At 46.1% G+C, this 27,946-nt stretch overlaps 1 pseudogene across 1 annotated transcript in view; it reads right to left on the bottom strand.

Annotated features, from left to right (window-relative positions):
• Positions 1-27,946, bottom strand: part of LOC146858397 (transient receptor potential cation channel subfamily V member 1-like) — a 989,609-nt pseudogene that overhangs the window by 455,027 nt on the left and 506,636 nt on the right. Inside the window, exons 3-4 of the transcript XR_014980020.1 lie at positions 18,736-18,878; positions 4,959-5,111 (exon numbers count right to left, since the gene is read on the bottom strand). The product of XR_014980020.1 is annotated as a transient receptor potential cation channel subfamily V member 1-like (transcript). The remainder of the gene's footprint in view (positions 1-4,958; positions 5,112-18,735; positions 18,879-27,946) is intronic.

Genomic DNA, 27,946 nt, shown 5'->3' with positions numbered 1-27,946 from the left:
CAGGCCACCAATCATCCGACCAACTATTGATGGCTTTCCCCATCAACATAACCTCCATCTTTTCCGGGTTAAGCTGGAGACAATTTCTTGTCATCCAGTCGAAGATGGCAAGCATTCCGGAGGCAAAACGGATTTTGTCGAGCTCTGGGTTAGGTCCGATGGTAAACATAAGCTGAGTATCATCAGCATATGAAATGATCTCAAAACCCAGATGCTCGACAATTCGTGACAGCGGGGCCATGTATATATTAAAAAGGATGGGACTTAAACAGGAGCCCTGGGGTACTCCCCTGTCAAGAAGCATTTTGCCTGAGGAGTACGGTCCCAGCATGACAGTTTGGGTTCTTTCAGGCAAGAAGTGTTCAAGCCATTTAAGGGCTGACCCATTTATACCACAATCCAGGAATCTCTCAGACAGCTTAGAGTGTGATATAGTATCAAAAACTTCAGAGAGATCTAGGAGGATCAGGATAACTGAGCCTCCCGCGTCGACAGTTAATCTAAGCGCGTCAGTTACCGCCAAAACGGCGGTTTCTGTACTAAAACCTGGACGGAAACCAGATTGCGAGAGGTCCAGAATATGATTATCCTCCAGATAAGAGCTTAACTGTCAATTAATGATACTTTCCAGGATTTTTCCCAGCAGTGGTAACAGGGAGATGGGGCGATAGTTACCAAGAATTAAGTGGTCCGCCGTAGATTTTTTTAATATTGGGCGAACAATCGCCTCTTTCCACGTAACTGGAATGGTACCAGTAAGGATAGAGTGACTAAACATGTCTCGGATTGCTGGGGCACAGCTAGAGGCTAAAGCCGCCATGATTTTGGGTGGACATATATATCTAATGGTGACCCAGATTTAGCCCCCGCAAGGCCTTTTATGACCTCCTCTATTGTGGCTTGTTCAAAGCTGTTTAGGGAGCTAGCTACTATCTTATTCTGCTCCTCAGATTTTTGTGAAGATGCCAATTCAAAAGTAGTAGGCGAAGAAAAATTTGCTTTCATTTTTAATATCTTCTCACGAAAATAGTTGCCAAGGAATTACACAACTCCTGAGATTGCAGTGGCATCTGTCTGCAGACTTTAGGGGAAACAAAATCCCGTACAATGCCAAACAAAGTTTTTTGGGAATTACTTGCATTATCAATATGACTAATGATAAATTGCCGTCTAGCGGCTTTTAGATTCAGATGATATTTAGACTGTGACTTCCTATAAAGCCCTCTGTTTTCATCAGTCTTACTAGTGCGCCATCTTCTTTCCAGTCGCCTACAACTGACCCTTTCCAATTTCAGTTCCAATGAGTACCAAGGAGTGGAGGATCTTCGTTGTAAGGGGTTCAATTGTTTTTTTGGTATGACCGCATCAAAGGCCAATTCTAAGGCGGTGTTGAAAGTCTCCAATTGTTTGGAAACTTCCATAGTTTTGGTTGTCTGATCAAGGGAGAATACCTCATTAAATGCCACTAAAGTGAGGTTACGCCAGATCCTCCGCTGATCATGATCTTGTCTAATAGGCCGTTTAGAAGTGTTTTGGTGTGTTTGCTGTATATGGATCGTGATCATATAATGGTCTGTCCATAGAAGGGGATCTGGGGGATCGCATTGTATCTGGTCTGTGTTGGAAAAGACCAGATCTAATAAATGTCCTTCACTATAGGTAGAGCCTTTGACTCTTTGGGTAAGTCCCATGAGTTCGAGGGAGGTAAATAGTTTGTTTACTTCAGCATCAGCCACATTTTCCCCATGGAAATTGAAGTCTCCGAGCAAAAGAAATGTATTTGCAGCCAGTACATGTAGTGCGAGATGTTCCACCAAACGATCTGCAATTTTCGTTTTAGGTCTTGGGGGCTGATATACTAAAGCTCCGTACCAGGTGTCAGAAGGGGACACGGAAACTTTGACGATCCCTAATTCTAAGCAATCATTGCTAACCGTAAAGACCCATTTCACATCTAAATTATTTTTAAAAGCAATGGCAATCTCTCCTCCTTTTTTGTTTTTCCTATCCAAATGGATAAATTTATAGCTCTCTGGTATTGCCAGAGTGATCATTGCGTGATTTGTGGGGGATAACCATGTTTCAGTGAAGAAACACAAGGCGGGATCATGTGAAACCATCATGTCCCATATTTCAAAGGGATGTTTAGCTAAGGATCTAACATTACACAAGATATTTTTATGAGACATGGCTACTGGTTCTACCATACTGCCCCAAGATGAGGAGGCTCCTGCAAATACTGCCATTTGAAATTGACAATGATTGCAGGTAGCAGGCCCCTCCAACGTGGGCGGGAGTTTCTGAGTGCAGTTCAAATAAGGACACTTATTTACTTGCGCACGTGTTTTAATTTGAAACAAGGAATCAGCAGAATAGTATACAGTGGGTAAATGGTGCATTTTTACCTTTGGAGCAGCAGCATTTCAGGCCTCTGGTCTCATTTGGGCGCGGACGGGCGCAGACGAACTTGCCTTTGGCGCGCCTTCGGCGTGCCGCCGGCACGTACGCATCTGCATCCTCTCTAATATAGCCAGAGGAGCAAAAAACTAGTGCGCTAATGCAAATATTCCCCCAAGATGTCCGCCTGCTCCCGGGATAGAGCAAGTGCGTGCCTGCCGTCCCCAACCCAACACCTAAGAGTCTCAGAGAGTCAAGGGTCCAAGAGCAACACAAATAAAAGTAAGTACGTTTTAAAATTCCAATTACATACGGCGCGAATAATACAGCAAGTAGCACTCCCGGCTTCCGCCTCAGGAGACAATCTACCCAGTGTTGTGCGCACGCGTCTGCTTCCTATCTAATATAGCCAGAGGAGCCAAACACTAGTGCGCTAATGCATATGTTCCCCCAAGATGTACGCCCGCTCCCGGGATGGAGCAAGTGCGTGCCTGCCCTCCCCAACCCAACACCTAAGCGTCTCAGAGAGTCAAGGGTCCAAGAGCAACACAAATAAAAGTAAGTACGTTTTAAAATCCCAATTACATACAGCGCGAATAATACAGCAGGTAGCACTCCTGGCTTCCGCCTCAGGAGACAATCTACCTAGTGTTGTGCGCACGCGTCTGCTTCCTCTCTAATATAGCCAGAGGAACCAAACACTAGTGCGCTAATGCAAATGTTCCCCCAAGATGTCCGACCGCTCCCGGGAGGGAGCAAGTGCGTGCCTGCCCTCCCCATCCCAACACCTAAGCATCTCAGAGAGTCAAGGGTGCAAGCCAACCGGCGTGCACTCATTGGGACAGTGGTTTTCCAATTGTGGAGAAGTTATTTTTGGAAACATGAGCAGCGGAGAGGTCCTCCAACCCACTTGAGATTCAACAACTTTGTTATATATATGGAATATCAAGACAATTCACACGAGTAAAAATTCAGACGGCCACGCCCACGAGGGCAGGTACTAGAAGGAGCATTCAGGTGTGCTTTCATGTTTGGGACTCCAGTTATGCCTGTGACAAAGGGCGTGTTGCCCGAAACTCATCGGCGAGAAAAGACTGGTGGTTCTTTGTTCCTCATGCTGGCAAACCTCCAATAAACAGGAGAAAGTTATCCACTTGTGCGGGCTCTTTCTTTGGGGGCAATGTTGAGAGATGGATTTATGACGGCTGGCCCAGCCGTGAAAGAGCCCCGCCGCATCTCAGCGGACCTGAGTGACGCCAAATGGCGTGCACTCATTGGGACAGTGGTTTTCCAATTGTGCAGAAGTTATTTTTGGCAACATGAGCAGCGGAGAGGTCCTCCAACCCACTTGGGATTCAACAACTTTATTATATATGGAATACCAAGACAACTCACACGAGTAAAAATTAAGCGGCACCACAAGTACCAGGAGGCCGTGCAGACGGCTACGCCCACGAGGGCAGGTACTTGAAGAAGCATTCAGGTGCGCTTTCATGTTTGGGACTCCAGTTATGCCTGTGACAAAGGGCGTGTAGCCCACAACACGTTGGCCAGAAAGGACTGGTGGTACTTTGTTTCTCATGCTGGCAAACCTCGAATAAACAGGAGAAAGTTATCCACTTTTGCTGGCTCTTTCTTTGTTGGGCAACTCTGAGAGATGGATTTATGATGGCTGGCCCAGCCGTGAAAGAGCCCCGCCGCATCTCAGCAGACCTGAGTGATGTCAACCGGCGTGCACTCATTGGACAGTGGTTTGCCAATTGTGGAGAAGTTATTTTTGGCATCATGAGCAGCGGAGAGGTCCTCCAACCCACTTGGGATTTAACAGCTTTATTATATATGGAATACCAAGACAACTCACACGAGTAAAAATTCAGCGGCACCACAAGTACCAGAAGTCCGTGCAGACGGCCACGCCCACGAGGGCAGGTACTAGAAGGAGCATTCAGGTGCGCTTTCATGTTTGGGACTCCAGTTATGCCTGTGACAAAGGGTGTGTAGCCCGAAACGCATCGGCCAGAAAAGACTGGTGGCTCTTTGTTCCTCATGCTGGCAAACCTCCAAGTAACAGGAGAAAGTTATCCACTTGTACGGGCTCTTTCTTTGGGGGCAACTCTGAGAGATGGATATATATATATATATATATATATATATATATATAGATAGATAGATAGATAGATAGATAGATAGATAGATAGATAGATAGATAGATAGATAGATAGATAGATAGATAGATAGATAGATAGATAGATAGATAGATAGATAGATAGATAGATAGATAGATACATACATAGATAGATAGATACATAGATAGATACATAGATATAGGTATGTTTGTGAATCGTCTCTTGGACACTCCTGTTGGAAAAAGACGATGCAACCCAAAATTTGGTGCAATTCTATTTTACTAAGTGCCCTGCACCGCCGCCATAAAATATACATATAACATAATACCCCTGAACATCTAAGGGCTTGGAGATCTTAACAAGAGCACTGGAAACCCTGGCATCAGGGCTCTTTGCTGCATTTTGGGCTATTTTTTCTGATCATGCAACTCTCACCTTTATAGTCCGGATGTGTGTAGGAGGAGTTCACTAGCTCTTTCAGGTTGCCTGTCTTCTCTGCAATATCCAGCAGGAGAGGAATAGTGTCATTCTTTCCATTCTTCAAGTTCAGCATGGCCTTCAGCAGACAGGTTTTACCGGTCTCCGTATCTGAGGAAAAGGGGCAGAAGGGAAGATAGTTTTAACTCACTACATAGGTCAAAATGTGGCCATGTTAGGCCCATTGACATTATACATTGTTTTCTCATACTGAAAAGGACCAACAACCCCCTGGTTCGCTGTAGATAACAGGTAACTGTGAATTGTAAGGTAATAATGGCACTTATGTAGTTGAGGGAGGGATTATGTTCGAAGGTGCAGGACAGCAAGGTCGCCCAGGCCCCTCTGCTATGCCGCCGCCACTCTACACGCACTCAATCCCGGAAGACGTACCGACTTCAATAGATCATCGCCGAACACCACTCATGGGCCGTTCTCAAGCAGACCCTGCCGTAGATCCTTCACCATCAACAAAGCCCCCACTACCGCCAAAGGCCCGCCCGATGCACTCACCACCGAAACCCTGACATGCATCCTCCTCAATGTACGCTCCCTGCACCGACACGCCGTAGAGATCCGGGCCCTGATCAACACCCTCTCACCCGACGTCACCCTCTTCACGGAAACTTGGACTAACACCACCTCCGGCCCCGACATCGCCACCGCCATCCCAGACGGCTACAAGATCCAGAGAAAGGACTGCCCCCACCGCCCAGGAGGAGGACTCACTATCGCACGACCCCCCTCCGACTCTCCACATCCAGCACAAGCGACCCCCTTTCCAACACAGAACACCTCCACTTCCAGATCCAGACCAGCCCCAGGACCTTCATAAGAGACAAAGTTCAGGCCAACGCGGCCAATGCCAAGGAACTGTTAAACATCATACAGCAGTTCACAAAACCCCCCAGCGAAGCCTCGGACGTTACACCCTCCCAGGAACTCTGCCACAAGCTCAGCTCCTACTTCCATCTGAAGATCCAGGCCCTCTATGACAACTCCAGCGAACAGATGCCGGACACCACACCGCACTCCGCCACCGCAGACAAGCCAAGCATCACGACCTGGAATCCTGCCACCACCGAACACACCACCACGACCATGAAGAAAACCCACTCAGGGGCCCCGACGGACCCCTGCCCACCGCACATATTCCACTAGGCTGCCGCCGCCATCGCACCTGTACTAGGATGGACCATCAACGTCTCCTTCAGATCAGACACCTTCCCAGACGTCTGGAAGCGGGCCGATGTGAAACCCCTCCTCAAGAAGCCAACGGCCGATCCAACAGACCTGAAAAACTACCGGCCCATCTCCCCTTCGTGGCCAAAGACACCAAGAGACTCGTAAACGCCCAGCTGACCGCCTTCATCGAAGAGAACGCCATCCTCGACGCCTCACAATCTGGATTCTGCAGCAACCACAGCACCGAGACCGCCCTCCTCGCCGCCACAGACGACATTCGCTTACTACTCGACCAGGGACACACCACGGCCCTCATCCTCCTGGACCTCTCTGCAGCCTTCGACACCGTCTCTCATCGCACGCTCGCAGCCAGACTTCACGACACGGGGATACAAGGAACTGCCCTCGACTGGATCCAATCCTTCCACTCCAGCAGAACACAGAGGATCAGACTCCCTCCCTTCCTCTCCAAACCCACTGACATCAACTACGGAGTACCCCAAGGATCATCGCTCAGCCCGACGCTCTTTAACATCTACATGGCCCCCCTCACCGCCATCATCTGACAGCACGGGCTCAGCATAGTATCCTACGCTGACGACACCCAGCTCATCCTCTCGCTCACGAAAAACCCCGAAGACACCAGACTCTGCTTCCACGAAGGAATGAAGGCCATCGCAGCTTGGATGAAAGTCAGTTACCTGAAGCTCAATACAGAGAAAACCGAGGTCCTCATCCTCGGCCCCTGCACCTCCACATGGGACAACACCTGGTGGCCCTCCGCCCTCGGGAAGCCACCCACCCCCACAGACCATGCACAAAACCTCGGCATCATCCTCGACTCCTCCCTCTCCATGAACCGCCAGATCAACGCTGTCGCTTCCACCAGTTTCAACTGCCTGCGCAGCCTCCGCAAGACCTTCAAATGGATCACCCCGATTGCAGAAGGACCGTCACCCACTTTCTCATCACTAGCAGACTGGACTACGGCAACACCCTATCTGCCGGAGTCAACAGAACTCTTCTACACAAACTCCAAACCATCCACAATGCCGCAGCCAGACTCGTCCTGGGAACTCCACGCTGCGAGCACATGACCCAACACCTAAAAGATCTCCACTGGCTCCCCGTCGAGAAGAGTGTCACTTTCAAACTCCTCGCCCACAGCTACAAATCCCTCAACATCGGACCCAAATACGTCAACAAGAGAGTCTCCTTCCACGTACCCAAGAGGAACCTCTGCTCCGCTGACCTCACCCTGGCAGAGGTCACTTGCATCCACAGACACAGAACAGGTGGTAGAGCTTTCTCATACTTCGCAGCCAAGACCTGGAACGAGCTCCCTGTGAACATCAGACACTCCCCAACCCTGCACACATTCAGGAAGGACCTCAAGACCTGTCTCTTCGACTGATCCGGAGCTGCCCCTCCCACCCCTCCCCCACCCCAGTGCCTTGAGACCCTCACAGGTGAGTAGCACGCTTTATAAGCCCCTTGATTGATTGATTGATTGATTGATTGATTGATTGATTGATTGATTGAAGGTAAGCAAGCCTGTTTGATGATACAGCGATTGGTGTAAGAGACAGTGAAATGTTGTACTCGTTGCATTAACTGTCAATAAAATGTTGTTTTTAAAAACATAATGGCACTGATGAATCCTGGTGAAAAAAACTAAATGGTCAAAGGTTAATGGATTTATAAAGTTACCAGAACCCAGAGGTGGCTTTGCTGAACTATGTAAACATTACCATCTCATGCATTTTGTACATGGGACACCTTTGCTGGTGCACTTACAATGAAAAGAGGCTACTTTAAAACTGAACATTTTATTTAAGACAAAAAAGTATAAACTTAGGCATACTGTTTGGCTGATTGTAGGAATAACATATAAAAAAGTTTAGTTATGTTGTTCAGAAGGTGGCACTTAATTGGAGATTTTTGTTTTTTCTAAGAAACAGATTGTAATCTTGAATATCAAGTACAAGATTATCGTGGCACACTAATATCATGGACAAAATACACAGGGACAATATATCGAAAGGTAAGTGCACAGAGGGAAGTATAGATTTACTAGTCATAACTCACAGCTCCCCAGAACCAACAGTGGATGATGCATCTCCGACCCAGAACTCTCACCTCCTCGGCTGCATGGTGCATCCTCGACCCAGGACCTTGTAAAGCTCCACAACTAGGACTTAAGGTACTCTTGTTCAGCGGGCCTAACTGGGTCCCTGTAGCAGGCCTGCACTCCATCGCAGTGGACCTGAACTTGTGACTTTGAGCCAGTTCGGCTCGAGCAGATATCCACAGGTGGCGCTTTGTGCTTTTTGACGCTGTTTCCACTGAAACCTTTAAACCTGCAAATCTCCAGTTCTACTGATTGGATTTATTTGGTTTTGGTCTTATTTTATTCATTAACAATTACTCTCATTTTCTAATTTGGTGTGGGATTCTTCTTTTATGGTGTTTTTACTTTATTACTGTTTGAAGTGTTGCACTAATACTTTACACATTGCCTCTGAGTTAAGCCTGACTGTTCTGTGCACAACTACTCCAGGGCTGAGCACAGGTTAATTTAGTGTTTGCTTATGACTGCACCCTGAGAAGGATTGCGTTGCTGTTTGAGTAGGATTTTACCCCCCTTAACCAGTAACCCAATTTCTTACACTGTTGGCAGCTGCGGGATTTGGACTTGTATTTGTGCAGTGCGGTAAATTAATTTTGTGTTACACTACCACATTATTTAAATAATTAAGGACCATCTCAAGCTTTTTAAATTCTTCTTGTTTGGCACTTTTTGTTTATCCAAATCTACTTTCATTGCTACCTGACTGTCTGTGCCCATTCCTGCAGTAATGGAATTTGAGCTGGCCAACTTGAGAAGTTACACTTTGGCTGAACTAAAAAAGGTTCTGCAAGGAAAGGGGGCTTCCCACCAAGAAGGGTACCAAGAAGTTGGAGCTGCAGAAAGTTTTGAAGGCTTGGTGGGAGGTTTACCCGTCACTAACACCAACAGAGGAGCAGATGAGAGAATGATATGGATGACCAGGATCAGGACCTGGATATCAGCCTTGAAATGCAGCTTTCAGGGGAGGGGGATGACATATCTCCTGAGTTGGAACTCCCTGACAGAGCAGGATGCAATGTCTCTTTGCATAGCCCCTCCCCAGTGAAGCTGGCAGACAGGAAGGCAGAGATGGAGTTCAGGCTAAGGCTCAACTAAGGATGGAGGAAAGGAAACTGGCACTGGGAAGAAAAGATTGGCTCACGAGAAGGGCCTCAAATAGCTGGACCTTAAAGAGAAACAAGTAGAGTGCAGCAGCCCTGGTGGCAGCATACTGACAGTATTTAAAAGAGACATGAAGCTCTGGATACCTAAAATCTGGTGCCCAAATATGTGGAGGGTTATGATATAGATAAATGTTTTTCTGCTTACGAGGTAACCCTGAGGGTACATTAGAGCACAGAGGAGCACTGGATGTGTGGCTTGTGAAAACATATGCCTCTGGTCAAGAGGGACATACTACTCACACTAGAAGTAGAGGACCAATCCCGGTATGCCCCAATGAAAGTCAAACTTATTACTAAATTTGGGCTGAGTCCTGAAAAGAACCACCAGAGGTTCAGGGACAGCCACAAGCTCCTAAATCAGTCTTGGGTGGACTTCTTGAATTATGCCAGCAAGGCACTGAATGGCTGGGTGAGGGGCAGCAAAGGTATTGTTTATAATGGGCTGTACAAGTTGATTTTGAGGGAGCACATGCTCAATATTTGTATTATAGAGCTGTGCCAGCACCTAGTGGACAGCAAGCTGATGGACCCTAGGAAGCTTGCTGAGGGGGTCCAACTTTAGGCCAGTATCAGTGTCGAAAAAGGCATCTGGGGGATCTCCCGAAAGGGTAGCTGTGGTCCCACTAGAAGAAAGAGGGGGGAGAAAAACTTAAAAAATAAGGAGTTCTCAAAAGCCCCCCAAAATAATTCCCATGTAAACAACAGTAACCAGTTCTAATCTGAGCAAAAGAAGTAAGTAGACATGGAGGTTTGTCTCCAGGTGTACTGAGTGCTATAGGTATGGGCACTCCAAGGGAGACACTAAATGTCCCAAGAAGGCGCATCCCCCCACCCCCGGTAGGCAGACACCTGGGTTGGTGAGTGCAGCGCATAGGGAAGGAGGTGGTCGCAGTTAGCTTGGGGGAGTAGACAGAGGTTGATGGCAGTGGTTGCAGCATACCTTCAGAGTACAGGTGTATCAGGCTTCTCCTACAGTGATGACTGGTTGTTGTAGGCAGGCTTGCCACTGTCAGTCGTGGACCACCTCCAGACAAAGACAACCATTCTAACATTGTAGGGTTCACTATCAATGTGCTGAAGTCACCTGACTTCTTTGCAGATCCTCCCATTCATCTGAGCCATACTGAGTCTTCCCTCCAGTCAGAAAGTCAGAGACATTTGCGATATGATCCCAATCAATTTCCTTGTTGTGGATTTCTCCCGGGCAAAGAAAGACTAGGAAGTGCAGAAGAGAATTTTATGTAGGTGGATTTACCTCTGCCACGAGATCCACTCTGCGCTGACCAAGAAGCAGCCTCCAGAAGGACCGAGAGTCCATTCCACCAGGGTCAAGGCTGCTGCAACTATGCTGGCATGCAGAGTGCCTGTCCTGGATATTTTCAGGCGTGTACATGGGCATCGATGCACATGCTCTCAAAGCATTATTGTCTGTTGTTCAGTACTTTAGCACATTTTGATCTGAGTCATTCCAAAGACCCACCAACAGGGGAGGTACTGCTTGGGAGTCTATTCAAAAGGTGAGTAATCTGTGGTTAGAAGTATCCAGCAGATCGGTTTCATACCTTCCATAACACTCTGGGGTATAGTAACAAGAATTGGTGCTAAGCAGTTGTTGCTGAAGTTAGCGGTAATTTTTTTTAGGTGGTTTGTAGCCGAAAACTATCGCCCTGGCGATATGGTGATAGTATCAGCTAGCCGCGGTGAAAACTGCCGCTAACACTAGAATCAAGGTGATAAAAAAATTAACTTTAGCGAGAGAAAAGTGCTGAAAGGCCAATTAGCGGCAAAAGAAATCACGTTAGTCAGCCCAACCTCACTTTTCAGCCTCAAGAGGTAAAAATATGAATACAACTCTAAGGAAAAAAAATAAAAAAAACAATGGAATGCAGAATAGAGCAGCCAGGGCCAAGTTCAGCACAGGTCAACGACCCTTCCCCCAAACCCTCCAACTGACAGGACCACCAGTCAGAGTACCAGACGAAGAGGAAATACAGAATCGTCCTCATTAATAAAAAGTGGCGCAGCACTTTTCATAGTGCCATACTTGTGACACGATGGCAGCCGATGCCTGGAAGTGTGGACAATGTATGAGGACCAGAGGCCTCGCTGGGCCTGCATCTGAGAGCCGGAGTGGGAAGCAGCGGTGCTGTGGAGTCACTGCGGCCTGACGGTGGAGACGGGCTGCATAGGGCCCAAACCTGTGGGCTGTGGCGGAAAACATTGAGGCGCCGGTGATCGCACTGACCTGGTGACGAAGTTTGGCCGATTGCCTGGAGACACTTTGCTGACCTGTGTGAGAAGATCTCCTGGCCCCCCTTGGAGCTGTGATCGATAGAGGGGCTCCTGCACACCGATGTAGGGATGTCTGTGCTGTATAACACGCACCACCACTACACAGGGGTGCACGGAGGAGATTGCCAATGTTGGGCCACGTCTCTCTGCATCACAGGCCGGAGGATGTGGCGCTGGTCGAACGCTGTGGAGGGTGGGGTCCCTGAGCTGCACAAGACTGGTGGGGGAATCAACATTAGGGGTGGGCGGAATTTGCGTAATCGCGTTCCGCAAATCTCCGCGAAACGGTAAAAAATCTCCGCGAACACGCAGAAATTCCGCGAACACGCGGAATTGCTTGTTCGCGATACTTTTTTCCTGTTCGCGATCGCTGTTTGCGTGCTCGGGGTGAAATATCTCGCGAACACGCATATTGAGAACGCGAACAAGCAAAAAATTTCGCGAAGTCGCGGAACGCAGATTTTTGGGCAATTTCGCGTTCTCCGCGGAACGCGAAATTACCCAAATTCCGCAAATTCCGCGAACGGAACGGAATTTACTGCCCAGGCCTAATCAACATACTGGCTCTAGTCGCTGATATCAGCCATAGGTGGCGGCCGGTGCCAGGGGCACAGTGTCGGTTCAGGCCCAAGCCCATGGGTGCACCGCTTGATCTAACGCCCCTCACTAGGGTACTGGGAACAGAGGGGCAGATTTATGTTGCACTTGCGCCACTTTTGCGCCGCCGTTGCGTCACTTTTGTGATGCAGCAGCGGCGCAAATCCTGCGCCATGGTGCGGGGTATTTACAACGTGACGCATCTGGGAGATGCGTCACGTTGTAAAGCCCTGCGCCACATGTAGGCGTTCCAGGGCAGGTGGGGGCGTTCCGGCGCAGGAACGCCTCCTAAAAGTGGCTGAGTGAAATCTACAAGACTTCACTCAGTCACTTTTAGGCCCATGCTGCGTCAAAACCCTGCGCCTGCTTGAAGCAGGCGTAAGGATTGACGCAGCATTGTACAGATAGGGCCCCCCAGAACATTGCTGGAGCTGCGTCGCACTTGCGACGCAACTCCAGCAATGCGCCACTTTTACGGCACAGATGCGTCACGCATCTGTGCCGTTTTTGCCCCATGGTGCGCCGCATTATAAATGCGGCGCATCCATGGTGGCGCAGCTGTGGCGCATAATGATTGGCGCATCCCTGCTGATATGCAGGGATGCGCCAGTTAACATAAATCTGCCCCAGAGACTCTAGTTGACACTGTTAGATCAGAGGAGGTGACTGGGTGGTGATGCCTTTCGTTGGCCCCTGATAGTGAGCTTTTGTTTGTGCAGGGGATTTTCATTGGTGCTGCCCGAACGAAGATTCCTGGCTAGCATACACCTGACTGGAGGAGATGGTCCGGCTGGCCTCACTGCACTGCGCCGCATGCCATACATAGTGCCTGGGAGTCTGGCGCAACAATAGCCCGCCTGCATACGGTGGCGGCATCGACAATTGGCTGCTCCTCCATGTCAGTGAACAAAGAGGCTGGGGAACGTTGGCAGCCGGGGCAGTGAATAGCCTGGACTCCAAACTAGACTCTGTAATCGCAGTGGGAACCTCCTTTGAACAAACGGGTTCTTCCTTTGAGGGCCGCATAGACAAAATCACAATTGACTTCACATATTATCACAAGCAGACTTTAAAGGTACACAACATTGAGCAAGAACTGGCCAAATACCCCCCGAGTACCCTGAGTGCAGATTTGGAGGTGTAGCAACTAATGGCACATGTGAAGTCACTGGAAAGAACAGTGGAGAATGCGGATGGCCGCTTCCAGGGTAACAACGTGAGGGTCCTGGGTCTTCCTGAGGGAGCAGAAGGGGCTGATGCAGTGGCATATACTGAGACATGGTTGCATGACCTACTGCCAACAGGTGCACTCTCTCCATTCCTTGTTGTGGAGGAAGGCCCATTGAGTGCCGGAGAGCCACATGCTTCTGGGGATAGGTCCTAGACCCTTTCCCTTAGGCCTTCTACAGGAATCGTGATGCTGTCCTGAGGGAGGTACGCAAGCTGGTGGCAGTAAGAGTGGATAACACCACCATTATTTTCTTCTCTAACTACGCCACAGGAGTGCAGAGGCAGAGGGACTCATTTCTAGTGGTTAAGCAATGCCTCAGAGTTGGGCATCAAATACTCCCTTCTCTACCCTTGAAGGCTGCAAGTGGTCTCAGATGTTGACATACAAATCATTGACGCAGCTGAACAGTGCTGGACCTGGCTGCAATTTACAGGTTGCTAGGTGCTGCGAACAGGGAGTGAAGGGTCTGTGCAACAATCTGTCATTTGTGGAGCAAGTAGTCCCCACCACAACTAAAAGCCACCCCCAGTCTGCAGCAGGTTGTACAAAAGAGGCGGAAGGATCTGCATGCGGCACCGATGATGCGCAATCACACTCAGAGACAGGATCCCAACACTTCCTCTGAACGCCTCCACAGCAACGTGGGCTCCACTGCGACATGGTCATCCTGTGCGGAGTCCATGCAGCGCCCGGATGTGACTCCTCAGACAACAGATAACCTAATTTCATGTTGACTGGTTCTGCGTCTCCCCTTCTTCCACGGTTACAGATCGCTCTGGAGAGTGTCTGGCTTTCAGCAGTTCCTTGTCTCCAGCTTCCTGTTGCTGAAGTTCCGTTCTACCGAGGTCAGCACTTAGAGGGGATCAGGTACATTCATCATCAAAAGGGAACGGAGCAGTTGTCCAAATGAGCGATGCATGTCAGGGGTGGTGATAGTGGTCTCCTTGGTGCTCTGAGCTGCAATGGCATGAGGCCCATGGCATCATTGACCTTGCCAAGGATTAATTGTTGGAGTTCTTTGATTATCCAAGAGCCTCATTTATGAGTCCCTAGCAGTAGTCTTGCAAGGCTGTGACATCACATGTTTGACATTCCGGTTGCGCAATGTGCCACAGCATGTTTGCAAGGCCTGGCAAAGTCAATTTACGTGTCTTTTCATGGACTTGTAAATATGTGCCCCTTTCACACATTTAACTGTGTGAAAGTGGCGTTCCAAGCAGTGGCAGCCGGCATAAATCGTGGGTGATGGCCGCGTTGGTCGCAATTGCGTGAGGGTGCGCATAATAAAAAATAAATAGAAACCTAAATTAATGTACCTTGCTGCCGGGTCCCGCGTCTCTGCTCCTGCTCTCCCCGAGGAACAGGAAGCACTGCAAGGCCCCACTGACCACTGACCAATCACAACGCTGCATTGCAGCGTTGTGATTTGTTTTGAGCGTTCTGGTTCGACGCTCAACTAGGGACTGTGGGCTTGGGCATGTTCTCCATGCAGGATGTAATGCAGCCTGCATGGAGAACGGGGAAAGTATGCTTGACTGGTTTTGGCAGCTGGAGAGGGCTGTTCAAACAGTCATTGCACACTTAGGATTGGGAAAACCACTCCTTCCTAGAGGAGCCCTCACTGGTTTCATGGGTCAATGGGTGTTGCTGTGGGCGTTCCCACGCCAAACCAATGGAATCTGAAGCATTCCCAGCTTTATGAGAAACCGCAGACCTTCAGAATGCGCCTGAATCTAATACCACATCAAGGGTGAGGTTTGTGAGGTGCTATAAATGTTTTCATTGCTCTTCTTATTTTCACTTTTTCTATGTGTGCAGCATTCTGCAGCACACAGAGAAGGAGAAAATACCCTGGATTCATAGGTGTCCCTTCCTTCATAACATCAATCAAAAGCCTTTTGGGATGTATCATCCAAAAGGCTATCGCAAAATAGAGAATCGCAAAATTTGCGATTCTCTATTTTGCGAATGCAATTAAGTAATTGCAAATTGCGATTCCTTAAATGCAATTCTGAAAGCACCAGAAATTTGCTAATTGGCCTTAAGGAATTGCAAATTACCACCAACTTCAAGTTGGTAGTAATTTGCGATTTTCTTTAAAAAAGCACATTTTTGATTTTTTAAAAGTGCCATCTGTCGCACATACATGCCCTTAGGGCATGTATGTGCACAAAATGTGAACACATGCATATTTCAGGGGTGCAACAGGGTGTCCTTTTGGCACCCTTGCAACCTTGAAATTGCATTCTCAATTTGCGATTCTCTAATTGGTAATCGCAAATTGAGAATGTCTTCCTATTCATTCATATTGGCCTCCTAGCCTGTAGGAATGAATGGGAAGGTATTCCTTATTTGCGAATCTCAATTTGCGATTCGCAAATAAGAAATATGTAGGATTCGCAAACTTTTTAGCAAATCCTACATACATTGCATTTTGCGATTCTCTAATTGTGATTCGCTAAAAATAGCAATTTGAGAATCGCAAAACTCTTTTTTGATACATATGGCCCTACATGATGTTGCTTAGCATACCGTTACTCTGCAGGTATACCTAAACACACACATTGAACCCCAAAAATACCCCAGTACCCCAAAACCTTAAATGCATCCTGAACCCTAAAAATACCCCCCACACCCCAAAACCCTAACCCACCCTGACCCCTAAAAATACCCCTGTACCCCAAAACCTAAACACACCCTGAACCCCAAAAATACCCCAGCACCCCAAAACCTTAAATGCACCCTGAAACCTAAAAATACTCCCTACACCCCAAAACCCTAACCCACACTGACCCCTAAAAATACCCCTGTATCCCAAAACTTTAATTTGCACAGTAACTCCATTATGTGTAGTAAGTGCATGCTAAGTAATGGAACATGCGTAGTAACTGCATGCTAAGTAAATGCATGCTAAGTAATGGCATCTGCGAACTAAAATATGCGTAGTAATGGTAATACGAAGTAATGACCGCTTAGTAAAGGTAGAATACCGCCTGTGTTGGTGCATGGCAGCCATTGTGTATCAACGTAGGAAAAAAAACAACAGGGGGGCTTATTTATGAGCCCTTTCCAAAAGTTTAATCCTGCCAGTGCGTCATTTTCTCGACGTACTTGCAGCGTGAATTCTGCACCACGTTGTGCCTTATTTACAAAGTTACGCATCTGGGCATATGCGTGACCTTGTAATGTCCTTTGCCACATTATAAATGCGTCCGGTATGATGTATGCAGGGTGGGTGTACCCAGGCAAAAAAGCCTCATAGCAGTGGTGCAGTGATATCTATCAGATTTCACTGCGACAAATCTAAGACGCAACTGTGTCAAAACCTTACGCCTGCCTCATGGCAGACGTAAGGGTGACACAGTGCCATAGGGATAGGCTGGCCCTATTCATTGCTTGAGTTGCGCCATGCTTTCGACACACCTGCAGAAATGCATGACTTTAGCGCTGATAGATACGTCAGGATTCTAGACGTATCTGTCATTGATTGCGACATGGAGCGCAGTACAGTAAATACGGGGCAGCCATGGTGTCACAAGGAGAGCACAGTGAAAAGTGTCCAATCACTGCTTTATCACATTCATGTAACACTTTTCATGAATGGGGCCCAGGAATGTGCCCTATCTTATTGATAAGGCGCATTTCTGGCCTTTTGTTTTGGCGCAGGGCAGCATAGCATTATTCCCTGAACCCAAACATCTTATATGTGGGTCCAAGTGTTTGCACCAATTTTAAGACCAGCTATTTTCTGGCCTTAAAAAAAATTCTCTAATTTGGGTTAGCTGCAGTTTTGGGAGGTTATTGACGTACTGGAATTTCCTTGTAAATGTCGCAAAGTGAGTGTGTTTAGCTGCAGTTTTTTTCACGGGAATGGCTACCTTGCATCTCGTTTTCGTCCCACTAACAGAAGTGGCGATCTTGAAAATACAGGTTTATGCTGGAAAGGTGCTGCTGACTGAAGTTGGCGGTAACTTGTAAATAAGGCAATAAAAAAAAAAGCTTCTATAACGTCAAAACATTGATGCTATGGCTGCGTTAAGTTCTTGCAAATATGCTCTTCTTTCTGGTGGATATTCTATCTAACTGCAGCTTCCTCACCCCCCTCCCCTCCCCCGCCAGATCTCCACAATAGCCCAAATACCTGGTTCTCTGATCTCCGAGGGCAGACAGAGTGTCAAGAAAGACTCTTTCGTGTATATGTAGCTCCAGCCATCACTTCTAGGGCGGAGCAAGATCGATGCAGAGCAGTATGATGGCACCTACTGGTGCACATGGGCTATGCTGAAATATCGATTGACTGGAGTGTAGCCATTAGGGTACTCTTAAAGTAAGGAATCTGTGGTTAAATAGCGTATCCACCAGAAAGAGCGTTACCGAAGATAAATAACTGGCTCCCCACGATCTTTGTGAAACACTTTCCTTGATACATCAAAGACATGAAAGACATTTTCCATGGCAACCAGGCTACCTGTTCCTGGTCCCTGATGTAGTCAATCTCTATTCCTCAGCAGGAGCCCCCTTCATAAAAATCTGATGAGCACTCCATGTTCCAGCTAATGCCACAATCCTGGATTTGACCAAATATGTCTGAAAAATATTTTCCATACTCTTAATTACACCATCTGCATCAAAAGACAAGGAACAAACATTATTTTCCTCACAAAATGTAAAAATAGGTGCACGTCCACCATATGATTATTAAGGCACAGTTTCTCCAATGTGAGAGGCAATATGAAGTGAAGTTTTTAGAGAAAGAGGAAAGGTAAGAGACAGCGACATGGGAAATCGCTTCAACACAATGTACAGAATTGGCCCGTCATTTGTAATAAAAGCTGCTGTATTATCTTTTACCTTTTTGTATATATATCCCACATTATAATTTATGGGAAATTCTACAAAGAACAATTTTACTATATTAATTTGTTGATAATGCTTCCGTTTTAACTGTTCTGAAGTTGCACGCACGTGGGACTGACTCTTTATCAGGAGAACTCTTATAGCGAATATACTACATATTGATTTGGACAAGATTATCCTTTAATCATGTTCCCCAGTTCATAACGAGAAAACACATTTGTTTTCAATTTCGCTCTAAAACATAACCCATTTGCCCTTCAGTGGAAAGTATACGCTTACCTTTAAAATATTCATCTGAGAGCTTCTTCCTGCTACATTGCAAATACTCGAGTAGCCCGTCCAGTTCTCCCGGGTCACCTTTCACTACTGCACTATAGACCATTTCTCGGGTGTACTCCTTAGATGGTTGCTTCTCAGGCGGCCTACGCAGAAAGAACATCATAAAAAAAATGCAAATTAATTCTGGATCTATAGTCTCATTCAGTATCAAAGTAAGTATACCACAAAAAGCAACGGAAGTCAAAGATTAAAAACGACTTATAGTGTTCAAACAAAGAGTTAGGCGCTATGCAATGCCTGTGGCTTGGCTTAACGGCCAAAACATCAAACTTTCTTATGGAATGCGGCTGGCAACTCGGATTCAGACGGAGTTAGTGAAGGTCGACAAACGTACATTGGTTTAGCAGCGACACCCAGTGGCTATTCAGAATAAAGGACTAACTTGGTTACCTGTAAAATAAAGGACCACAACTCAGCAACATTCACAGAAAAACTCTAGGAAAGGTTGAGAAAAAGGCCTGATCATACGAGTTATATTCCATTTTTGCGACTCCGAACTTCGGGCCATATTATCAAGGAACAGCGATAACATTATCGCCGCTTTAGCGGCAGGAAACTGCCGCTAAAGCGGCGATAATGGGCTTGATAATATGCCATTGTGAATTCCCATAGAAGCCCAGGTTCACACCAGAACAGATAATGTTATCACCATTCCTTGTTAATATGGCCCTTCATGATTTAAAAAAATCTTAGGGGTATATCATCAAGAGGGGGCAATAATTATCGCTAAGCGCACGTAGCGCTAGGATAATTATCGCCTGCTATCGCTGTATTTTATCGCTGAGATAGCGCGTTATCAGCAACGCTCATCTCAAAAGCGATAAAAATACCAGCGATAGCTACATAATGTGCGATCATCGCTGGAAAACCAGCGACAATCGCACAGAAAACAGGCGATACCTTGCTGATAGGGCAGGGTGGACTTAGCCATTGTATCCACCTTCCATTGGATATAACGGCTAAGTCAACCTGAAAGCAGGCGTAAGGAAAGTAGCGATAACTAAGGTTAGCGTTACTTTTCTTATCGCTCTGGATGTTAGCGTGCAGCTTGATAATTGGAGAAATGTCGGTTAGCGACATTTCTCCAGTTATTTTGGGGAGGAACGCCCACTTTGCATCTCATTAGAGATGCAAAGCTGGGTGTTCAGGGAAAGGGTGTTGAGGCATGGAAACACGCGTTAGCGTGTCCATGCTGATAGGGCGATACAATTATCGCCGCTTTCCGGCCGAAAACGGACAATACAGCGGCGATAATTGTCTTGATGATATGCCCCTAAGCGCTTCGCTAACTTTGGGGCATATCAACAACAACCGGCGATAATTATCTCTAAGCGCACTTAGCGCTAGGATAATTATCGCCGGCTAGCATGACTTTTTATCTCTGAGATAGCGTGCTATTAGCAACGCTTATCTCAATAGCGATAAAAATCCTCACGCTAACAGGCTAACGTGAGATTATCGCTGGAAACCCAGCGATAATCTCATGTTACCTTGTTGATAGGGACAGGCAAACTTAGCCATGATATCCACCTTCCATAGGATATCATGGTTAAGTCAGAAAAATACCAGATGTAAAAAAGCAGCGTTAACCGCGGTTAGCGCTGCTTTTTTTGTCTCTAACAGGGTTAGCGACATTCTTGATAATAGGAGAAATGTCGCTTAGCGACATTTCTCCTATTATTTTACTCTGGAACGCCCCCTTTGCATCTCATTAGAGATGCAAGGGGAAGCGTAGAGTAAAAGGGTGCTAACATGCAAATTTGCATGTTAGCACCCTGTTGTTGATAGGGCGCTAGTTTTATCTCTCCTTTTTTGGCTTTTAAAGCCAAAAAAGCAGAGATAAAGCCCTTGTTGATATGCCCCTATGATTCTCGGAAAGGTTTTTTTTTTTTAAAGGAGCCGCTATAGCATCCTCTAGCAACATTGAGACACCGACCTCTCTGAAAAAAGGCTCAGCAGTTGGACAGTATCACTTGCCAGTCGTGCAGTGTAGGAGCCTGCCTACCCTCGGCAGGTAACTGGATTGACCCAACCCCGGGCTTGCCCCTTTTTTCGTAGATTCCCCTCTGTGCATGGTCCCTTCCCACTTCCCCCCCCGCGCAAAGACCACTAAGCTATACCCTCTCTCCCCCCACCACCCCCATTATAAGAATACATCCTTCTACCACCATGAATCGAAACACGCCGGTCCGTTTTCAGCTTACAGAACGTCCCTGGCTGGAAACATTCCAGTTGTGGGACTGCAAGAATAAAACCCTGCATCAGCGAAATAAGGGGAAGCCAGAAAACTCCGCCAATGCGTTTTAGAAATTTGTCTGATTTCGCAGACATGGTTTTGAGGTGGACAGCCATTTTGGTGGGTCACCAGAAGCTTTGTTCTACTTCTCTCATGACTCATGAAGCATATCATTACATTCAGTGAGTTTCTCAGCATCACAGCGAATGCGGTAACTTGAACCTCTCCTGTGTACCACAGCCCTTGAACTGCATCCTACTGTCCACTCTGCCCTTCGCTGCCTCGTGGAATTTCAGTGTTCTTAGCTGACTTTGGTTTTTTAGATCATCTCTGTTGCCACCGACAGTTACTCTGGCACCGTTCTAGCACACTAATGCGAAACGTTTATGCAGAATCCCTAATCGCCCTTCGTGCTTCCTCGTGTTTATCTATCTCTCCGTGTCTGCTGTTTTCTCTTCCTCTGTCTGTCTCTCGCTCCCTCAGTAAAACTGTTTTATACTCCTAATACTGTTCTGTATCTCATTAATCCCAACACTGCCCTTTCCAACGCATGCGCCTAGGATGAGTGCAAGTCTAAGGTTCTTGCAATGATGCCAGTAAGAGAAGTAAGAGATGATATCAAAGAGGGGTGGTTGACTGTGTGAGTTGCAGTTTAGCAATCCAGAGAGTTAGGAATGAGTACACGCGATAATGATGTGCAGAGGTGATAATGTTTGAAACATCATATGGGTGGTGTCTAGGGAACGATTTGCTCAGAAGCCGGGTTGGAGAGGATGGAGGAGAATGTAGAATGAGAAGTAACAAGTGAGATGATTGAAAACTGAAAAATCAAGTGTTTGAAAAGAAAGGTAGTTGGGAAAATGGCCATTACTAGAGGCAGAGTAAGCCTGGTTGGTTTTAGTAGTACTAAGACACACGCAGATTTGAAATATTGTAGATGGAGGTCAGATAGAAGATGTTATAGAAATAGGAAGGTCTTAATTTTAGAGGAGGGAGCTAGGTGCTTGTTGGTTTGATCACACAGGAGGTGCTTGCTGTCTGGGTTGTGGGTATGGGCTTAGTGGAAGAAGTGTGGGCAAGAAGGCAAGTTGCCAGGTATGAGAGGGTTGAGGGTGTGGGGCTGGTTAAACAGGAGATGGCACTGACACTTCATTTCAAGTGAATGTGTATTGCAGTGATCTAGTCCTAAAAAAAAGTTGATTTGGCCCTGACATGGGCTACCTTAACAGTCTTGACTGGTCTTTTGTAAATCTATAGGTTTTTGCGAGTTCTTACTTCCTGCCATTTGCAGAGGTATCCTTGTTTAAGAGTCTTAAGGAAACAGAGTGTGTGGGCCAGCTAAGGATGAAAGAAGGGTTGAAGTGTTGAATGTGTGGGAGGTAACATATTGATTGTAGGATTTCATTAGGTTGGTGAAATGTTGTTGAATGAAGAAGTGAGGTTTTATCTATTTTGAGTTGGCTCTCATGGGAGACAATATTATCATGAGAGTATCTGCATCAGAAAATGGTAATTTAAAAATGAATGTACGTTGTAAGCATTGCTGAACAAGTCACTTACCTTCAGTGATGCCTTTTCTGGTAGAGACTCTATCTAAACGCAGATTTCTGACCTCAAACTATTCCCCAGGTGTCAAACTGTATCCAGAAAAAATTGCAGTACCTGGGCACACTGGTAAATGGCGTCATGCAGCTCTGCAGTGGCATCGCCCATGTCAGAAGTGATGTTGCAGTGCCCCTATAGGCGCCACTCCGGCACGCTGACATCAGGTCCTTTCGTTCCGCACCAACAGCCAACAGTGACCAATAGTGACCCTGGTCACTTTTTAACCAACTTTTTAAAAACTTTATTTTAGTTCTTTTTGAGTTTTGCTCCCACTGTGCTAGGGACAAGTTCCCTGCAAACCTTCAGGGTTTAAACTCAGTGTTGACTGCTACAGGCAGATGTCTGTGTCCGATCCCCACTTGATCTGTCTCTGGTGCCTAAACTGAGTGCAAGACAATGCACCCAAAGGTAATTCGCAAGCACTTGATAAAGCTCCTGGTGGACTCTGGGATGCTGTCCTCTCCAGGCTTCGGGAGACCACATCCTTTGCCATTGTGATGTGCAGAGGTACTCAACCTCCAGTTGCCGAGGTCAAGACCAACATTTTGACTAAGGTGCTTTGACCTGGGGAGGGCTCCTCTGTGCCCTTGCTCTCCTTTAACAAAGCCCTCACAGATGTCCTCCTGGGGGCCTAGGAGAAACTTGGACAGGGGCTCCTGTGCAACAAATGATTGCCCGTCTGCACCGTCCCCTGGAAAGCCATCCTTTCATTCCCAGTACCCTTCCCCTGAGAGCCTGGTGGCTCAGGGCTCGACAGCGAAGGTCAACTTGAGAGTGTTCACTACCACTCCACTGGATACAGAATCAAAGAGGCAGAATACCTTTGGAAATCCCATACTTTCTTCCACCATTATTGCCTTGCGGTCGGTAAACAACGCATGCCTCCTGGGCCGATACTACCAAAGGGTTGTGGAACTGCATTCTGCAGCTGCTACCCATGCTGCCGGAGAAGGGCCGTGCCATCCTCAACCAGGCCTTGGTGGACAACAGGGATGCAGCAAAGATCGCCATTCAGTGTGGACTGGACATCACAGACTCTGCCACAGAGTCCACAACCGCACCATACCCTGTTTGTTACAATACCGCAAGGAGGTGGTGTTGTCTGTAAACGCCTGAACCAGCCTCCCTTTGATAGATGGAAGGAAGGCTTATCTTGCCAGTCAGGCATCCTGCCACTCAGACCGTCTACACCCGAGTCGAGATACATGTTTGGCTTGGTGTTCATCACACCAGGTGGATCCTCTTTCTGCATCTCTGCTGGAGTTTTGTTGTTAAATTCTTTCTTTAGCCCAGCAAGATCTTGCCCAGGGCACTGTTAAGGGTTACTTATCAGCTATCTCAGCTTTTCTGCAGCTGCTGGATAAACCCTAACTGTTTAAGTCCCCAGTTGTGATTCGTTTTTCATAGGGACTGCAAAACCTATTGCCATTTGCCCCCTTTGTCATTCCGGAGTGGAACCTTTACTTGGATCTCACCTACCTGATGTGCTCCCTCTTTGAGGCCCTGCATAGATGCCCTCTGGCTCCTGAACATTAAGGCATTTTTCCTGGTGTCCATTACAGCGGCCAAGAGGGTGAGTGAACTTCAGGCTCTGTCAATCCACCCTCCGTACACCAACTTCTTCCCATACAACCTGGGACTCCGGATATATGCATCTTTTCTTCTTAAGGTGGTCACTCCCTTTCATGTCTGCCAGAACATTACTGTGCCAGCTTTCTACGCTATGCCTAATCATGTAAAGCGCTCCAATACCTTTGGGTTGAGTTCATGCTATATAAATCTGCATTAAAAAAAAAAAAAAAACTTCGGAGAGACTCCGTTGTTTAGATCCAAGGAGAACTTACATTGATTGCACCAAAGACCACCAGTCAAATGATCAGCGATATGATCTTTCAAATATTATATACACCAGCCAGAGAGGTTTCCATAATTCAAGCTGCTTTTAGGCACTCTTGCTGAATGCTGTGGTCTATGGTATTAAACGCCACCGGTAAATGAAGTAATATCAGTGTGTTGATCCTGCCTTGGTCTGCTTCAAATGTGAGGTTTCAAGACCTACCAGCAGCACGTATTCGGTGCTGTTGGTGGGACACAAACCTGCTTGAGTGGGTTTGAGTACATTCACGAGTTGACTATGTTTACTTAATTGCTTGACCACATGGTTCTCCAACAGTTTGGCAGCTGCCCGTAAGAGAGATATGGGTTGAGAATATTTCATGATGGTATAGTCCGCACCTGAATTCTTAAGAACCCAAGAGTAAATATAGCTGTTTTAAAAATGGGTTAGGTACATAACCCTGTTAGAGCATAGCCTTAACCAATGTTCTTAAAATATTTATTAATGTATCTTGCAATAATTTCAAGTTTATTGGAAGGGGTAACAGGGGTTCCATAATTTAAATTGGGTATTGCCACACAGAGATCCGCAGCAGAAAAGGGCATAATGGAAGAGGGTGTGGGTGTTGCTGAGAGCGTTCCTTCTCTACCTTTAGTCTGATCTGTGATGTCTTATTTAACCCTGTACATACGTTTTGTGATGGAGTAATTTCCACAGTTGTCCTTGTGTCATCTATTAGCTCTTTAATTAACTGAAAGACCAATTTCTAGGAGCTTATCTGAGTCGAAAGTTTGCTTGATAGTTTTAACTGCTTGTTTATAAATAGCCATTGCTTCTTAAATTCTGACATAAGTGCATCTCTGATTGACATAGCCTAGAACATTTTGCATTTGTAACTTGTAACCGGGAGCGGGTTTCTTGAGTTTTATGGTTGTTTTATGTTTAATAAGCACAGGAATATCCTTGCCTGAGTTATCCAGCTTTAAGTCAGGCACTGCTCCTCTACTGAATTATATTCAGTAGATATGGTCTTACCTAATGCTTCTGTAAAAGTATTGAAAAGGACATGTTTGCAGTGGCATGCATCAGTATTTTCTTTTTATTTTAGAGTTGAGGTGGGTGGTTGTGACTGATGATCTGGTGATTGAATGATCAAACCATAAACGATTGTCAATCAGATGTTCAGTAAATAAATCCTTGTTCTAAATATGGTAACAAATGTGGCCCTTGAATTATAAGGGGCACTTCTCTCTTTGATGGAGAATTATATATAAGGCTCCCGGTTTTATTATATTTATTTTTCTAACATTTCCGTCTGTATTTATCCATATTTATTTTTTGGCCATCCTATTAGTATTTAACCCTATTTATTTTGTCGTTTACGAATAAGTGGAGTCAAAACTGGTACATTTCCACATTTATTTAACTGATAAACATACACCCATACCATGATGTCTGTCACGTTTTAGCAAATTTAGTAGCCAAATATAGCAAATGACTACACGCAAAAATATATTTTAACATATGGTATATTTAAAGAAAACTTAATAGTTTCTAACTCTCCATGCTATCTATCTGCTCATCTGTTGGCTTGGAATTCACAACAGACCGCATGGAAAGTCACTTATTGAAGCACAATTTTCAGTATTTTTTCACTTTTAAAAATAAATACAGACAGGAAAAACATTGGGACATATTTACAAGCCCTTAACGCCACCGGACGGTCACTTTTTATGACGCTCCGGTGGCATACCGGCTTTCCCCATATTTATAAGGTGGTGCTAACCTACTTCACGTGGCTTAAATCCACCTTGTAAATATGCCCCTTTCCGCTGCAGTCCGCTGTGGCAAAGGGGTGTGCAATGGGTGCTGTAGTGGGCATTCCACCACAACACCCATTGCTTTTTGATGCTGCCCCAGATTTACAAGGCTGGGGCAGCGCCCAAAACTAAGGCCAAGGAAAGCCTGGTCTTAGAATCGCAATACGAGTAGAAATTATTGTTTTTGCTCTTTCTATGTGTGCTGCATTCTGCAGCACACATAGAAAGAGCCAATCGCCATTATTGATTGTTTATGTGCAGGAAGATGTCCATTAAAGTGCAGGAAGGCGTCCATTAATGTTCAGGAAGGTGTTCATTACTGAAGAAAAGTTAACTGTTCATGTTTTTATTAGGGGATTCAGCTCCTCTTAGGACTTCAATTTTTAGGGACTTCTACTTAGCCCCTTCCCCTTTTCACTCCCTCCAATTCTTTCACCTCCCCTTCTCTGTCTTTAATGCCCATACATCTTGAACTCTCCCATATTACACCCACTATTTACCCTACCCGATCTACTTTAGTCCCATCCTCTATACACTCCCCCGTTACCTTCATTAGTTTCTGTTGATGACATTTAACTTCTACATGAAAACATACTCTTTTCTTCGCAAAGGTATTTTGACATTTCTTCAACAAGACGTTTCGTCAGCCAGATTTTGTTAGATTGACTTTCTTCATGTTGTAACATCATCAAAATGATGGTATACTCTTAAAATACAATCTTTGTTATTTATTATTGTCTTGCTTGTTGTTATAGTGGGCAATGGAAATTGGTTGTTCCTTGTGCAGTTTTCCATGTAAAACTGGTTGTTAGAAATGGGGTTTCTGGTTGTCTTTTGGTATGCACCCTGCACAAGGAGTAACCCTCACTTTAGTCAGGATGAGTAAAGTACATACCTAAGTTTACCTGGGCTCACCCTCTGGTAGCTAAGCACAGAGTAGTTAGGCTAAACTACAGAGGCAAGGTGTCCCTTCCTGCACATAAACAATCGTCTCTGCAGCACAAGCACCCTTGCACCATGGCGACATGGTGCCTGTGCTGGTGCTAGACAGCTTTTTTATTGCCAGCACTAGGGGAAACACATTGGTGCATCATATTCTTGTAAATACGCTGCAGCCCTGTGTTTTAAAAATGTCGGAGAACGGCGTTGCTAAATTTGGTATTACACCGCGCTCTGACTTTTTTTGTAAATATGCCCCCCTGTTTTCTGTCTGTGTTTATCTGTAAAAATCAGTAAAAATGGAAAACTTGGAGCCTTAATTTATATATGACAGCAGATCACAATATTGCCCAGCTTTGCAGTCAGTGGGATCTTTGGTACAATTGTTGTTTGTATTTTTGTCGAAATGCGTACTTAAAGACAGTGGTTCATCAAACATTTTATGATAACATTTTTCTTTCATGATTTTCACCAGTTTGCCAAAACCTATGTGGAAAAAAACAGTATTGAAGAAATGTTAATTTGTCATATTTTGTAATAGAGGTTCCAGCATCCCTTAGGTCTTCAATTTTTTAGGGACTTCCACTTAGCCCCTTCCCCTTTCCACTCCCTCCTATTCTTTTACCTCCCCTTCTCTGTCTTTAATACCCATACACCTTGAACCCTCCCACTTTACACCCACTATTTCGTCCCCTACCTGATCTACGTTGTCCC

This window comes from Triturus cristatus, chromosome 3_2 (genome assembly GCF_964204655.1).
Source record: "Triturus cristatus chromosome 3_2, aTriCri1.1, whole genome shotgun sequence".
In the NCBI taxonomy this organism is placed as follows: Eukaryota; Metazoa; Chordata; class Amphibia; order Caudata; family Salamandridae; genus Triturus; species Triturus cristatus.
Note: the sequence above shows the minus strand (reverse complement) of the source record. Positions and strands in the feature narration are given on the sequence as shown.